We start from the raw sequence: 16,987 nt of genomic DNA, 5'->3' as shown, positions 1-16,987 counted from the left end.
TGCTTATTTATTTTTAGTTGGGTCCTGAGAAATAGTGTTGCGAAAGAATGATCTTCTGTTTTTGATAGGGACGCTTCTAAAATTGATTGAATGCAAGAGTCATCGTCCTCATCAATTCTTGTTCCTTCTAAGGTGATATATTTCTTTATTTTTTCTTTAGGCGTTTCACTTTTCTTCTTGAAAGATCTTCCTTTATCTCCGAGGCTTTGAGCAATTCAATTAACTATTTCTTTGACATAGATTTATATTTCTTATTTTTTGATTCTCATTTAATGCCTTGGTTTTTAAAGAATAGCTCCGCAACTTTAAGCAAAAGACGCAGGTTTTTTTATTGGACAACCTGATACACATATCATCATGAATAGCCCCAGAATCCAAACAGAAATTTCCACGGGATCTTTCTTTTAACAAAGTTACTAGCTCTTCTTCCACAATTCCGCTACACACTTTTAATTGATTTAAGTTGGATAAGAAGTCGCAAACTTTTACCTAAAACTGAGGCTTTAAATTGAAAATCGGTATTTATAGTAAGAACTATTTCGATTCTTTTAGTTTCCCTGTTGAGCCTGAACAGTTCAAGTTCATTGGCATAGGAAGGTGAATAGTTTGAAAGCCATTTTGAGTACGCTTGCATTTTGAACCATTCTTCACTGTTAAAAAAATGTCTGAACCTTGTCACCATAGACACTGCTTCTTGACTATTATTTCCGATTTCAAACATAACTTCACCTGCGATAGAACTATTACAGCTCTCTAATGTTTGCACTTCATGGGTTGTGTCCAAAACAGTTTGAATGTCCTCGATAAAAGTTGATTCGAATTTATTTCCCATTTCATCTGGAAATCTTTGCTCTGAATTGGTGGTTTCCTGAAGACCAATTGAAACAGGTGTAGGTTGGAAACTTGAATCTACATTCCCGACACCCTATAATAAGTAATTAACAACCATCAGTTACTATTTATAGATTAAAACCCTTCAATTAATACTTACTAAACAATGAACTTTATCTGGATGTTGTGCATTGTTCAATTCACATTCCATTTCAAGTGGAATTCTTTGCTCTGAATTGGTGGTTTCCTGAAGACCAAGTGAAACAGGTGTAGGTTGGAAACTTGAATCTACATTCCTAACACCCTATAAGTAATTAACAACCATCAGTTACTATATATAGATTAAAACCCTTCAATTAATACTTACTAAACAATGAACTTTATCTAGATGTTGTGCATTTGTTAATTCACATTCCATTTAATCTGGAATTCTTTGGTCAGGAACCTCGTATTGCATTTCATTTCGAATGCTTTTGTCCGAAATAGTGTTTTCCTCAAGAACAAAGGTTTCATTCGTGATATTCTATAATATAAAAGTATTAACAACCATTAGTTAATATGTATAAATGAAAAACGATTAATGCAATACTTACTTGGCAATGTACTGGATCTGGATATTGTGGAGTTGGGCCATTTTGACCCACGAAATGTTTAGAACACAAGTAAGTTTCTCTTGATATGTTTTCAAATTTAAAATCTATCCTTACTTCTTTTAGCCAATTTAACCATTTCCTACAAGCTTCAGGTCTTCTCTTTGTTTTTGGAAATGGTAAAAATTTTATTCCCAACATATGTGGTTTATGCGCGTATCTGGAGTCACTATTACATTTTGGGTATACACAATGTTTAATTCTTCCCATTGTACATTAATTAGCATACCATTTAATTAAAGAAGTAGTTCATAAAATCTTGCATCCAAGCCTAGACTACACAGAGCTAAATTTCAAATCTGATACCGTTATCATCTAAATTCCGCCAGAGCGCGTGAGCGCCGAAGAACTTGTCCCACTATTTCCCTTCGTAAATTTCACACCCCCCCTACAAAATGTCAACCCACCCGCGAGTTACCCACCGACATTTACGAATATTGAGCGACGCAAGCGAATGCCTTAACGAAGCTACAGTGCTATATCCAGTAGTCATATTATTAATCCAAGATCTTGGATTAATAATATGACTACTGGAATTTGACGCTAAGCCTCGGTCCTAAAGACGGTGCACGTGTTGCGTAGGTGTAATAAAGGTTAAGAGGGGAAAAATTAATGGGGGAAAGAACATAAAACTGTTTAGTCACGTGACAATTTCACCGCCTTTCCAATAAGGATCGTCTGCTTAGCAGTCGCTCAATCTTTCTCGATATTTGGCAAAGATAATATAGAATTCAGAGAACTTTCCGATTGGCGGTTTAGTAAGAAGTGATTACCCACTTCCGGCACGTGACCAGTGGTGTAGTCGGGCCAGGGCGTCGCCCCGGTGCTTTTTTCAAAGGCTGGGCGCCGCCCCGCCTTGGTTTTTCCATTTTGCTAGGGCGTGTCCTGCGGCCCCTGCCTCTTTTTTTAACTTGCCAGGGCGCGCCTTGCTTCTATTTCGCAAATCATTTTTCTCGAATAAAGGGTGTGTGAATTTATTATAAATTTTGCCCCCAGGAAAATACCATAACAATTTCACCTAGGTACGGCCAGCTTCGATCACTGTAAAAATCGAAGTTGAACGTACATTTATAGCGGCCGGTACAGCCAACTTCGATTACGCGCGAAATCGAAGTTGCCGTACCCAGGTAGCGCCCCGGTTCTTTTTTTTAGGACTACACACCACTGCACGTGACCTCCGAAAAATCCACCTTCATCGGTTGCTGTAGGGCGCTATCTATAGTTGGTTACCATGGTAACAATTGGGAGCTATTTTTTCGGAGTTCCGGCAGGAAGTGGGTAAACGCTATTGACTACGCTCGAGGCAGTTATTTCGAATCTAGGGTACGAACTGTCTATATTATCTTTGATTCGAGAAACTATAGCTGCATACTCCGTTGCAAATTCCCTGCAGTTATTTAGTCCTTGATCGTAAGTTTTGGAAATGTCAACCAATCGGACCTACTACACGAGGGGAAAAACATCTATCGAATGATCGAGGTACTACACTAGAGCCGCCACTTGCTTGAATCTTAAGGGAAGAATGAAGTGATTTTTAAATTTGGGGTGGGGTTGTAATTCTGGGGCAGTGACTTAATTTGCAAATCGTATTTAAAAATAAATTTAAATCTACACTTTATTTTATTACTATAGGTGTTTTCCCCCAGTTTACACAAAATCATCTGCGAACCAATTATCTGTATCAATAATAACAATAATAATCAGGCTACATTCACTAATACCGTTAACCTACAAGTTTTTTATGAAAAGGGGAATCCGAAAACTCGGGGGAAAACCCCACTAACCAGTGGCCAGAGAACTTGCAAACTCCACGGGGAAGGAGTTGGTCTAAAGTTGAGAGTCTGAAAAATTTCCGTGTATTCCCGGAAAAAGAAAAAAAAAATTAATTCCATGATTAGCCTAAAGTAAAACAAAATATCTATACTGGTCTAGAATAAACACCCTTAAAAAATGATATACTTTTCAATTTTTTTTATCCGATTTCGGAAAAAGGAAAATTTTCCAGAACTTTTTCCGCATTTCACTTTTCCGGTCTCTAACAAGGAGACGACCTGAGGTGTAACACACCGATTTTGTTCGGGGGTTTGGTAGACCTTCGTGTAACTTGAAAAACCCCAAAGGGGATTTATTCAATGGGCAACCGTTTTGCCATGGCAATCAAAAATGTTTTTGACAACACAAAATGGAAATTTTCCCATTGAAAATAACATAGGAATCTGACCAATTTGAAAGGTCAGATTAAAATTTTTACAGGGGGTACCCTTAAAATTGGTCAGATTCCCATGTTATATTCAATGGGAAAATTTAAATTTTATGTTGTCAAAAACATTTTTGGTTGCCATGGCAAAACGGTTGCCCATTGAATAAATTCCCTTTGGGGTTTTTCAAGGTATATGAAGGTATACCAAACCCTCAAGTTTGAACTAAATCGGTGCGTTACACCTCGGGTCGTCTCCTTGTAAGTGGATCCGAGTGTTCACCCTAAAAGGCACTCCTGGCACTTTATACTCCCTTTAAAGCGGCGCGTTTCCTGTACATGCTATCTGGCGGTCAACGGAAAAATAGTTCGTAAAGAAAAGCCTCCTATATCGCGTGTGGTGGTATAATATGGCAGACTTGTCGCTTATATATATAGTGGTTTTCCTTCGCGCGCTCCCTGGTGGGTGATACGGCGATCGCGGCTCGACCAAAGTGTCACCCTTCCCATTTCTTCGCGTCTGCTACGGTCCCCTCGGGCTCCTTTCGTACTACCCAAGGTGTTTACTGGCGGTGTCGAGCGCCGTGGGAAAGGCAATTCGATCGCGAGATCCCCGGATGACTAGGTTTACTTTCTTATTCTTATTTGGATGAGCGCGACGATTGGGAATTTAAAAGCAACTGACGGCTGCATCCAAGGAACAAATAATTGAAAAATTACAATATTTGGAGTTGCGTAATAATAATAATAAATAACAATGAGCTACGCTAATAATGAGATGCATTAAAAGAGGACACGCTGCCATTACAAGGGGAACCTTTTTTCGAGTAAGGGGGGTGAACCTAGGCCTTTAAATGATTTTCATCCAACGATTCCACATTCCATTTGACAGATTTTATGAGTCCCCTACATTCTCTACGATTTCCGAAATTCCCATTCCTGATTCAAAATGTTGCGACCAAAGGGAAAATTCATTCCCGACCAATCCCATTCCCGATTCAAAGTGTTGCGACCAGAGGGAAAATTAATTACCGACCAATCCCATTCCCGATTCAAAGTGTTGCGACCAAACGGAAAATTCATTCCCGACCAATCCCATTCCCGATTCACAGTGTTGCGACCAAAGGGAAAATTCATTCCCGACCAATCCCATTCCCGATTCAAAGTGTTGCGACCAAAGGGAAAAAGCATTCCGGACCAATCCCATTCCCGATTCAAAGTGTTGCGACCAAAGGGAAAATTCATTCCCGACCAATCCCATTCCCGATTCAAAGTGTTGCGACCAAAGGGAAAAAGCATTCCGGACCAATCCCATTCCCGATTCAAAGTGTTGCGACCAAAGGGAAAATTCATTCCCGACCAATCCCATTCCCGATTCAAAGTGTTGCGACCAAAGGAAAAATTCATTCCCGAGCAATCCCATTCCCGATTCAAAGTGTTGCGACCAAAGGGAAAATTCATTCCCGACCAATCCCATTCCCGATTCAAAGTGTTGCGACCAAAGGGAAAATTCATTCCCGACCAATCCCATTCCCGATTCAAAGTTTTGCGACCAAAGGGAAAAAGCATTCCGGACCAATCCCATTCCCGATTCAAAGTGTTGCGACCAAAGGGAAAATTCATTCCCGACCAATCCCATTCCCGATTCAAAGTGTTGCGACCAAAGGGAAAATTCATTCCCGACCAAACCCATTCCCGATTCAAAGTGTTGCGACCAAAGGGAAAATTCATTCCCGACCAATCCCATTCCCGATTCAAAGTGTTGCGACCAAAGGGAAAAAGCATTCCCGACCAATCCCATTCCCGATTCAAAGTGTTGCGACCAAAGGGAAAAAGCATTCCCGACCAATCCCATTCCCGATTCAAAGTGTTGCGACCAAAGGGAAAATTCATTCCCGACCAATCCCATTCCCGATTCAAAGTGTTGCGACCAAAGGGAAAATTCATTCCCGACCAAACCCATTCCCGATTCAAAGTGTTGCGACCAAAGGGAAAATTCATTCCCGACCAATCCCATTCCCGATTCAAAGTGTTGCGACCAAAGGGAAAATTCATTCCCGACCAATCCCATTCCCGATTCACAGTGTTGCGACCAAAGGGAAAATTCATTCCCGACCAATCCCATTCCCGATTCAAAGTGTTGCGACCAAAGGGAAAAAGCATTCCGGGCCAATCCCATTCCCGATTCAAAGTGTTGCGACCAAAGGGAAAATTCATTCCCGACCAATCCCATTCCCGATTCAAAGTTTTGCGACCAAAGGGAAAAAGCATTCCGGACCAATCCCATTCCCGATTCAAAGTGTTGCGACCAAAGGGAAAATTCATTCCCGACCAATCCCATTCCCGATTCAAAGTGTTGCGACCAAAGGGAAAATTCATTCCCGACCAAACCCATTCCCGATTCAAAGTGTTGCGACCAAAGGGAAAATTCATTCCCGACCAATCCCATTCCCGATTCAAAGTGTTGCGACCAAAGGGAAAATTCATTCCCGACCAAACCCATTCCCGATTCAAAGTGTTGCGACCAAAGGGAAAATTCATTCCCGACCAATCCCATTCCCGATTCAAAGTGTTGCGACCAAAGGGAAAAAGCAATCCGGACCAATCCCATTCCCGATTCAAAGTGTTGCGACCAAAGGGAAAATTCATTCCCGACCAATCCCATGCCCGATTCAAAGTGTTGCGACCAAAGGGAAAATTCATTCCCGACCAATCCCATTCCCGATTCAAAGTGTTGCGACCAAAGGGAAAAAGCATTCCGGACCAATCCCATTCCCGATTCAAAGTGTTGCGACCAAAGGGAAAATTCATTCCCGACCAATCCCATTCCCGATTCAAAGTGTTGCGACCAAAGGGAAAAAGCAATCCGGACCAATCCCATTCCCGATTCAAAGTGTTGCGACCAAAGGGAAAATTCATTCCCGACCAATCCCATTCCCGATTCAAAGTGTTGCGACCAAAGGGAAAATTCATTCCCGACCAAACCCATTCCCGATTCAAAGTGTTGCGACCAAAGGGAAAATTCATTCCCGACCAATCCCATTCCCGATTCAAAGTGTTGCGACCAAAGGGAAAAAGCAATCCGGACCAATCCCATTCCCGATTCAAAGTGTTGCGACCAAAGGGAAAATTCATTCCCGACCAATCCCATGCCCGATTCAAAGTGTTGCGACCAAAGGGAAAATTCATTCCCGACCAATCCCATTCCCGATTCAAAGTGTTGCGACCAAAGGGAAAAAGCATTCCGGACCAATCCCATTCCCGATTCAAAGTGTTGCGACCAAAGGGAAAATTCATTCCCGACCAATCCCATTCCCGATTCAAAGTGTTGCGACCAAAGGGAAAAAGCAATCCGGACCAATCCCATTCCCGATTCAAAGTGTTGCGACCAAAGGGAAAATTCATTCCCGACCAATCCCATGCCCGATTCAAAGTGTTGCGACCAAAGGGAAAATTCATTCCCGACCAATCCCATTCCCGATTCAAAGTGTTGCGACCAAAGGGAAAAAGCATTCCGGACCAATCCCATTCCCGATTCAAAGTGTTGCGACCAAAGGGAAAATTCATTCCCGACCAATCCCATTCCCGATTCAAAGTGTTGCGACCAAAGGGAAAATTAATTCCCGACCAATCCCATTCCCGATTCAAAGTGTTGCGACCAAAGGGAAAAAGCATTCCGGACCAATCCCATTCCCGATTCAAAGTGTTGCGACCAAAGGGAAAATTCATTCCCGACCAATCCCATTCCCGATTCAAAGTGTTGCGACCAAAGGGAAAAAGCATTCCGGACCAATCCCATTCCCAATTCAAAGTGTTGCGACCAAAGGAAAAATTCATTCCCGACCAATCCCATTCCCGATTCAAAGTGTTGCGACCAAAGGGAAAATTCATTCCCGACCAATCCCATTCCCGATTCAAAGTGTTGCGACCAAAGGGAAAAAGCATTCCGGACCAATCCCATTCCCGATTCAAAGTGTTGCGACCAAAGGGAAAATTCATTCCCGACCAATCCCATTCCCGATTCAAAGTGTTGCGACCAAAGGGAAAATTAATTCCCGACCAATCCCATTCCCGATTCAAAGTGTTGCGACCAAAGGGAAAAAGCATTCCGGACCAATCCCATTCCCGATTCAAAGTGTTGCGACCAAAGGGAAAATTCATTCCCGACCAATCCCATTCCCGATTCAAAGTGTTGCGACCAAAGGGAAAAAGCATTCCGGACCAATCCCATTCCCAATTCAAAGTGTTGCGACCAAAGGAAAAATTCATTCCCGACCAATCCCATTCCCGATTCAAAGTGTTGCGACCAAAGGGAAAATTCATTCCCGACCAATCCCATTCCCGATTCAAAGTGTTGCGACCAAAGGGAAAATTCATTCCCGACCAATCCCATTCCCGATTCAAAGTGTTGCGACCAAAGGGAAAAAGCAATCCGGACCAATCCCATTCCCGATTCAAAGTGTTGCGACCAAAGGGAAAATTCATTCCCGACCAATCCCATTCCCGATTCAAAGTGTTGCGACCAAAGGGAAAATTCATTCCCGACCAATCCCATTCCCGATTCAAAGTGTTGCGACCAAAGGGAAAAAGCAATCCGGACCAATCCCATTCCCGATTCAAAGTGTTGCGACCAAAGGGAAAATTCATTCCCGACCAATCCCATGCCCGATTCAAAGTGTTGCGACCAAAGGGAAAATTCATTCCCGACCAATCCCATTCCCGATTCAAAGTGTTGCGACCAAAGGGAAAAAGCATTCCGGACCAATCCCATTCCCGATTCAAAGTGTTGCGACCAAAGGGAAAATTCATTCCCGACCAATCCCATTCCCGATTCAAAGTGTTGCGACCAAAGGGAAAATTAATTCCCGACCAATCCCATTCCCGATTCAAAGTGTTGCGACCAAAGGGAAAAAGCATTCCGGACCAATCCCATTCCCGATTCAAAGTGTTGCGACCAAAGGGAAAATTCATTCCCGACCAATCCCATTCCCGATTCAAAGTGTTGCGACCAAAGGGAAAAAGCATTCCGGACCAATCCCATTCCCAATTCAAAGTGTTGCGACCAAAGGAAAAATTCATTCCCGACCAATCCCATTCCCGATTCAAAGTGTTGCGACCAAAGGGAAAATTCATTCCCGACCAATCCCATTCCCGATTCAAAGTGTTGCGACCAAAGGGAAAAAGCATTCCGGACCAATCCCATTCCCGATTCAAAGTGTTGCGACCAAAGGGAAAATTCATTCCCGACCAATCCCATTCCCGATTCAAAGTGTTGCGACCAAAGGGAAAATTAATTCCCGACCAATCCCATTCCCGATTCAAAGTGTTGCGACCAAAGGGAAAATTCATTCCCGACCAATCCCATTCCCGATTCAAAGTGTTGCGACCAAAGGGAAAAAGCATTCCGGACCAATCCCATTCCCGATTCAAAGTGTTGCGACCAAAGGGAAAATTCATTCCCGACCAATCCCATTCCCGATTCAAAGTGTTGCGACCAAACTGAAAATTCATTCCCGACCAATCCCATTCCCGATTCAAAGTGTTGCGACCAAAGGGAAAAAGCATTCCGGAACAATCCCATTCCCGATTCAAAGTGTTGCGACCAAACTGAAAATTCATTCCCGACCAATCCCATTCCCGATTCAAAGTGTTGCGACCAAAGGGAAAAAGCATTCCGGACCAATCCCATTCCCGATTCAAAGTGTTGCGACCAAAGGGAAAATTCATTCCCGACCAAACCCATTCCCGATTCAAAGTGTTGCGACCAAAGGGAAAATTCATTCCCGACCAATCCCATTCCCGATTCAAAGTGTTGCGACCAGAGGGAAAATTCATTACCGACCAATCCCACTCCCGATTCAAAGTGTTGCGACCAAACGGAAAATTCATTCCCGACCAATCCCATTCCCGATTCAAAGTGTTGCGACCAAAGGGAAAATTAATTCCCGACCAATCCCATTCCCGATTCAAAGTGTTGCGACCAAAGGGAAAATTAATTCCCGACCAATCCCATTCCCGATTCAAAGTGTTGCGACCAGAGGGAAAATGCATTCCCGACCAATCCCATTCCCGATTCAAAGTGTTGCGACCAAAGGGAAAATTAATTCCCGACCAATCCCATTCCCGATTCAAAGTGTTGCGACCAAAGGGAAAAAGCATTCCGGACCAATCCCATTCCCGATTCAAAGTGTTGCGACCAAAGGGAAAATTCATTCCCGACCAATCCCATTCCCCATTCAAAGTGTTGCGACCAAAGGGAAAATTAATTCCCGACCAATCCCATTCCCGATTCAAAGTGTTGCGACCAAAGGGAAAATTCATTCCCGACCAAACCCATTCCCGATTCAAAGTGTTGCGACCAAACTGAAAATTCATTCCCGACCAATCCCATTCCCGATTCAAAGTGTTGCGACCAAAGGGAAAAAGCATTCCGGAACAATCCCATTCCCGATTCAAAGTGTTGCGACCAAACTGAAAATTCATTCCCGACCAATCCCATTCCCGATTCAAAGTGTTGCGACCAAAGGGAAAAAGCATTCCGGACCAATCCCATTCCCGATTCAAAGTGTTGCGACCAAAGGGAAAATTCATTCCCGACCAAACCCATTCCCGATTCAAAGTGTTGCGACCAAACTGAAAATTCATTCCCGACCCATCCCATTCCCGATTCAAAGTGTTGCGACCAAAGGGAAAAAGCATTCCGGACCAATCCCATTCCCGATTCAAAGTGTTGCGACCAAAGGGAAAATTCATTCCCGACCAAACCCATTCCCGATTCAAAGTGTTGCGACCAAAGGGAAAATTCATTCCCGACCAATCCCATTCCCGATTCAAAGTGTTGCGACCAGAGGGAAAATTCATTACCGACCAATCCCACTCCCGATTCAAAGTGTTGCGACCAAACGGAAAATTCATTCCCGACCAATCCCATTCCCGATTCAAAGTGTTGCGACCAAAGGGAAAATTAATTCCCGACCAATCCCATTCCCGATTCAAAGTGTTGCGACCAAAGGGAAAATTAATTCCCGACCAATCCCATTCCCGATTCAAAGTGTTGCGACCAGAGGGAAAATGCATTCCCGACCAATCCCATTCCCGATTCAAAGTGTTGCGACCAAAGGGAAAATTAATTCCCGACCAATCCCATTCCCGATTCAAAGTGTTGCGACCAAAGGGAAAATTAATTCCCGACCAATCCCATTCCCGATTCAAAGTGTTGCGACCAAAGGGAAAAAGCATTCCGGACCAATCCCATTCCCGATTCAAAGTGTTGCGACCAAAGGGAAAATTCATTCCCGACCAATCCCATTCCCCATTCAAAGTGTTGCGACCAAAGGGAAAATTAATTCCCGACCAATCCCATTCCCGATTCAAAGTGTTGCGACCAAAGGGAAAATTCATTCCCGACCAATCCCATTCCCGATTCAAAGTGTTGCGACCAAAGGGAAAATTCATTCCCGACCAAACCCATTCCCGATTCAAAGTGTTGCGACCAAACTGAAAATTCATTCCCGACCAAACCCATTCCCGATTCAAAGTGTTGCGACCAAAGGGAAAAAGCATTCCGGACCAATCCCATTCCCGATTCAAAGTGTTGCGACCAAAGGGAAAATTAATTCCCGACCAATCCCATTCCCGATTCAAAGTGTTGCGACCAGAGGGAAAATTCATTCCCGACCAATCCCATTCCCGATTCAAAGTGTTGCGAAAAGAGGGAAAATTAATTCCCGACCAATCCCATTCCCGATTCAAAGTATTACCTTTTCCATCCGTTCCCTCACCGAAATTAAGATACGGGATACGTAAATTTGATTATTTTTTTTCCATTTGGTGTTCCGGCTCCACGAACTATAATACCAGCTACGCCACTGCTACCATCCCTGGATCGTTAAGTTGACGTTTGTTATTTTTTCCATTGGTCTCCTTATTCTGGTGACCCCGTCCCGATTCATGAATGTACTTGTAGTCTTTCAATAATATGTATCGAAATAACTCTATATTGATTTTTGAAAAGTGTTATTCAATAAAAAAATATTCTAGTTCTAGTTTTCCAAACCTTCATTTAGTGATACATTTTGTAGCGTGGCAATTCTGAAAGGTATAATAGGTTTCCTCAAACATAAGGTTCTTGATTTAACTGAATAATTTAGATAGACAGAATTGTATCTATCAACCTTACCGGATATTAATCATATTATTATTAAAGTGAAAATGACCTTCGTATATTTAGGCTTGTAATCTAGCAGGTAACACCGATATCTAAGTATACTCTCCTTTGTTGTGTGCTAATAAGGATACGGTAACTTAGTATATAATTCTAGCCAGGTGCCAGATACTGATAGCTTTTGTCTGAGATAATGGAACCGTGTTTCTATCGGAAATCCATTCACTCGTTTGTAAAGTTTAATTTAGGTCGCCATTTAAATTTCTTAGTAATCGAGATTACAATAGAGGACCCTGTTTTAAGAAAATAGACTAGCTTTACGGAGTGCTTTGTAGAAGCTTCGTCAAGCTGAATTGTCACTACTGTTAAAGCATTTTTAACTTTCTTTTGAATTATAAAAAGCGATTAAGAACGCGACACCCTGCAAAGATTACGTCGGGCTTTTGGCTCCATTTTCAAGCGTTAAATGAGCCAAATATCCTCGACCAAGAATGTATTGAGCCTGAGGTTAACAGAGAATATGTAGCCTTTGTTTTCATGATTCCCGGAAAAATTACAGTCCTGAGAAAAGGCGAATAGACGCGGTTTTTACACACACCGATGCCGCCGCCAAATCTGACATAAGGTTTAGAAGGGTCATTGATACGTCAATCGATAGAAAAAATTAGTGTTGTAAGTCGGAAAATTTTCCGGCAAATTACTGAGGCCTTTTTTCCGGAATATTTTCCGTATTTTTCCGAAAAATATTAAAAACGTTTTCATTCCATGATTTGTCTAATATATTGTTTGCAATTTTAAATAAAGCGGCATTTTCACCTCATTTTTTCTAATCTAAAAGTAAAACTAAACCTCTAGACTAGTTCAAACTGGTTGAAATGTAACACTATTAATGTTTTGTAGTATGTTTACTGATATTAGTCATTTTAATCGATAAAAAGTTTAAAACATTAAAAACCCTTGAAAAGTAATTTATGTTTAAATTTTTTATTTTTCCGATTTGCGGAAATTTTCCGCAATTCGCAAAATTTTCCGGAAAATTTTCTGGAAATTTTTCCGCATTTTGTTTTTCCGGAAAATTAACAACCCTAGAAAAAATCAGATCCTCGATAGCCCAATATTCATTTTGCCACTAGGGGCCCCGCAAGTTGATAATTTGCCCATTTAATAATATTAGTAGATTTTAGACTTAAAATGTACATAACATTTTTAAATTAAGATTGACATGTTTGAAAATTATATTTTTAGTTAGTATAAATAATTTCTGAACTACTTATTCGGTTGCATTAAGAAATTTAAATGTTAAGTGAGATTTCTGGCCAATTCGAGAGCGCAACATTCAACTTACGCACTATTGTGATATTCGAATTTCATACCAATTGATACAGGTGACAGGCGCCATCGTACTCCAAAAACCATTCGCGTTTCGCTGCCTTATTTCCAAAACCAGGTAACTCGAAAAATTGGTTTGGTCTAAAAATTAATTTAAATTAACGCGTTCGTGTTTAGCTACCTTATTTCCAAAACCACGTAACTCGAAAAATTCAATTTCGATAAAATTCCTCTTGGGTTTATTAAGTACAAGATGATTGAAAATTTGTACACATTTTTTAATATTTTAAATATATTTCATACATAGGGGGATAGTGTGTATTTAAATGTCCGTGACATCTTGTTCTTTTCACGAGGCGAAAAGGCTGCCACACATTTTATCTGCGAACTCGAATGCATTTTTGGTTCGACTTATTCGTGAGATGTATGTTACTATGTTCTTTGTTGCGTATTTAACTTCAATTAAATCTCAATTTTATAAAGCAAACTAAAGCTTCTATTCTGAGCCAAGAAATAGTGAAAAAAGTCCTTATACGAAGTATATTTGTTTAATACAAGAAAAAAGGTTTAATCGAATGAAAGCTAATTAAATTTCCTTCTCGCAAATCAAATATGTGCTTGAGACTGTTATTTCAGAACGAACCCTTCGAAAAATTAAAGACGAAATATTTCATTACGTAATTTATTTTTAGACAGGAATGTATATATTTAGTTTAACCTCTTAAATTAAATCCAAATAGCCGCAATTTTTTATATACGATTTCTTAATGTTTAACAAACTTGGGGTTCTAGAATACATTGAAACTTTATTATTTTTTTTTCTTCTGACAGATGTCGTCAGCTGTTTTCCTAAATTTTTAAAAAGATGCGGAATCTTGCAATAGCCGAGTGCAGAAGGACGGTAACTTGCTATTTCAAAATTGAGAATATTTTATTTATAGCGAAACTACGTTTGAATATAGTAAGCTATATTTTCCTAAAGACACGTAAATGTCACGCTGGTAGGGCTGTGCAAAGTATTCGTCATTATTCCATTTGACCAAATTATTTGGTCATTTTTAGGCTAAACTATTCGCACCGACAAATCGAAGTCTAGTTTTGAAAATTATAGAATGCCAAATAGTGAACTTTGAAAAACTGACTATTCTATTTAAAAAAAAAACATTAATTTGATTTTGTCGATTTAATCCAAATTTATCAAATTATTTGGTATTTGCATCAAATTTATACCGCCAGAGGGCAATAAATCAGTAAACAAAACAATCTAGCGTTCTTTTCAGCCCGACGAAACCGAAGGTCACGAGTGACGAAGTAAACAAAATTTAAACTTGCAAGTTATCTTGATGTTTGTAAATAGAAATGAATTGTATGCGCACAAGATAACTATGAAGTAGATCTATACACTATAGAGTGGAAGAAACGATTTTGGGAGGGGTGATTCCATAATATGTACACTAGTTGGAACTCGAAGAATCTTGACTAGTGAGGCGATTGAGTCCATGATTGAGCCTCTTTGTTTACTAGATGTATGGAGGTAATACTACTCCCTTTAAATCCTTTAATACACTAAAAACTTTCATCAAACTAAAATTTGATATTTGATAGAATAATTTGATAAAAAAATAAATTGGGTTCAAATTATTTCGTCATTTTCGAAATTCAATCCGACAGATGGTTCCCAAAAACCGACGTATTTGGTATTCGCCAAATACCTAAAAAAACACTATTCACACAGCCCTACATGCTGGTTGGTCGAAATGTTAAGAAAAGATACGTTGAAAATGATTTAAAAGTATTTGCAAAAAAACTGACGGTTCAATGTCGCCAAGACTTACTGACTCAATCTAATATGGCGCTTACGTAGGGTGGAAATGAAACGGCCTATAATAGCGTCTGTTTTTTTAAGCTGCGTCAAAGCTATCTTTTCTGTTGTTAGTTCCCAACAAACTGATTCATAAATGGCCTACAGGAAAACAAATATTTAGAGCGAAGGCCTAAGAGGTTTGATTTTAATGCTTTTATTTATACTAGATGGCGCCAAATTAAACTCTTTGGTTTAATGGGAATAAATATTAAGGATTTATTATAAATCTTGGGAATATATATTTAAGGATTTATTACAAATCTTGGGAATAAATATTTAAGGATTTATTACAAATCTTGGGAATAAATATTTAAGGATTTATTACAAATTTTGGGAATAAATATTTAAGGATTCATTACAAATCATGAGAATAAATATTTAGGGATTCATTACAAATTTTGAGAATAAATATTTAAGGATTCATTACAAATCTTGAGAATAAATATTTAAGGATTTATTACAAATATTGGAAATAAATATTTAAGGATTTATTACAAATATTGGGAATAAATATTTAAGGGTTTATTACAAATAAAACTACTTCTAAGGCTATTTTAAACGATATATTTTGTGTATAAACTTTAAACTAAAGTCCCACTGAAGAAAAATTCCACATAAAACACGATAAAATTTATATTTTCCTTGTATTTAAATAAATGAAAATTTCAACGTTCCAGACTGTTGGCGACATTTTGTATAACTTCGGGTATTTAAAAACTGTCTTCTAATGGCTTTACCTTATGTAAGGATGTATCGAGAATCGTTTTAGAAATTTGGGTTGAATTTAAGGTAACTCGTGACTCAGGTATTCGTTTTAGCTTCCAAAAACACGGGAATATGTAGCCCAACCCTCAAAATTCAAACGATTTTTTTATCTTTAAATGTGTATTGTCCATAACTTAAAGGGAGAATGAGCTTCCAAAATTTGTGGAGAATCAACGAATTTAAAATTTCAGCCCTCTTTAAGAGATGATAGGCGCTAGTTACGTTATAGCAGACGATGTTTCGCTTTAGTTCCAACCGGGGTTGGACATAAGGATATTTCTTTTTAGAAGTGAGCCTCCTATCTGAATTTATTTTAGTAGTCACTGACTGGGGGGGGGGGGGGGATTAAAATAAAATAGGAGTTTATCATCACTATGGCCGATCACAGTTTTTTCACTACTTAGAGTCTATACTAGTTTAAAATATTTTCATTGATAATATCATCAAACAACCCATTAATTTGAGACAGAGCTTCTGAATCAGAATCAGTGGACTCTCAGGACTCTTGATTTTCTACAAGCTCTACAAGCATGTTGTGATTTTTTTTAAATTAAACGGGATTGATGAATGATAAATTTATGATACGCCATATTCGCCATTATTTATGAATATTTAGGTATACTTTTCATTAGTGAAATTGACTAGTGAGCCCCAAGATTTCGATTAATCGGAGCATTTATTTTAGTAGTCAAATGATGTGACTAGGGCCTTATGTCCAACCCTAGTTCCTACTCCCTTTAAAGGGGAACGGCCAAGCTTTTCCAAATATGGCCTTGGCTACGTTCAGCAGCAGTCAACGGAAAAAAACCCGATGGATTTGATATTTTCCACCGATGAGCTTTTTCGTCATAATGACGTCGTAAGTTGCTGAACGCTTTTATTCAGTCATCGGTGTTTTTTTAAAATGGCGTAGCTTTCATAGTAGTTTTACGTCAGTAATGACGTCAGTCATCGGAAAAACCGACTCTTCCAGCCGAAGACTTCGGTGAGTAACCGATGAGCATCGTGACGTCAAAACCGGAAACACGAAAAAGCGTACAATAGGAAACCGAGGTCACCGATTAGTAATCGGTGAGTCCGATGAGCTCTGCTGAACTTACCCAATATTTCCGTATCAAAAGATTAACGTTCAATATACTAACACGTACCTTTTTTTGTCTTGAAAAAATAGCTTTTGGCCCAAAAAG

The sequence above is a fragment of the Leiobunum rupestre genome, chromosome 10, assembly GCF_980474605.1.
Source record: "Leiobunum rupestre chromosome 10, qqLeiRupe1.1.hap1, whole genome shotgun sequence".
Classification (NCBI taxonomy): Eukaryota; Metazoa; Arthropoda; class Arachnida; order Opiliones; family Sclerosomatidae; genus Leiobunum; species Leiobunum rupestre.
The sequence above is the reverse complement of the archived record's forward strand: the minus strand, read 5'-3'. Positions refer to the sequence as shown.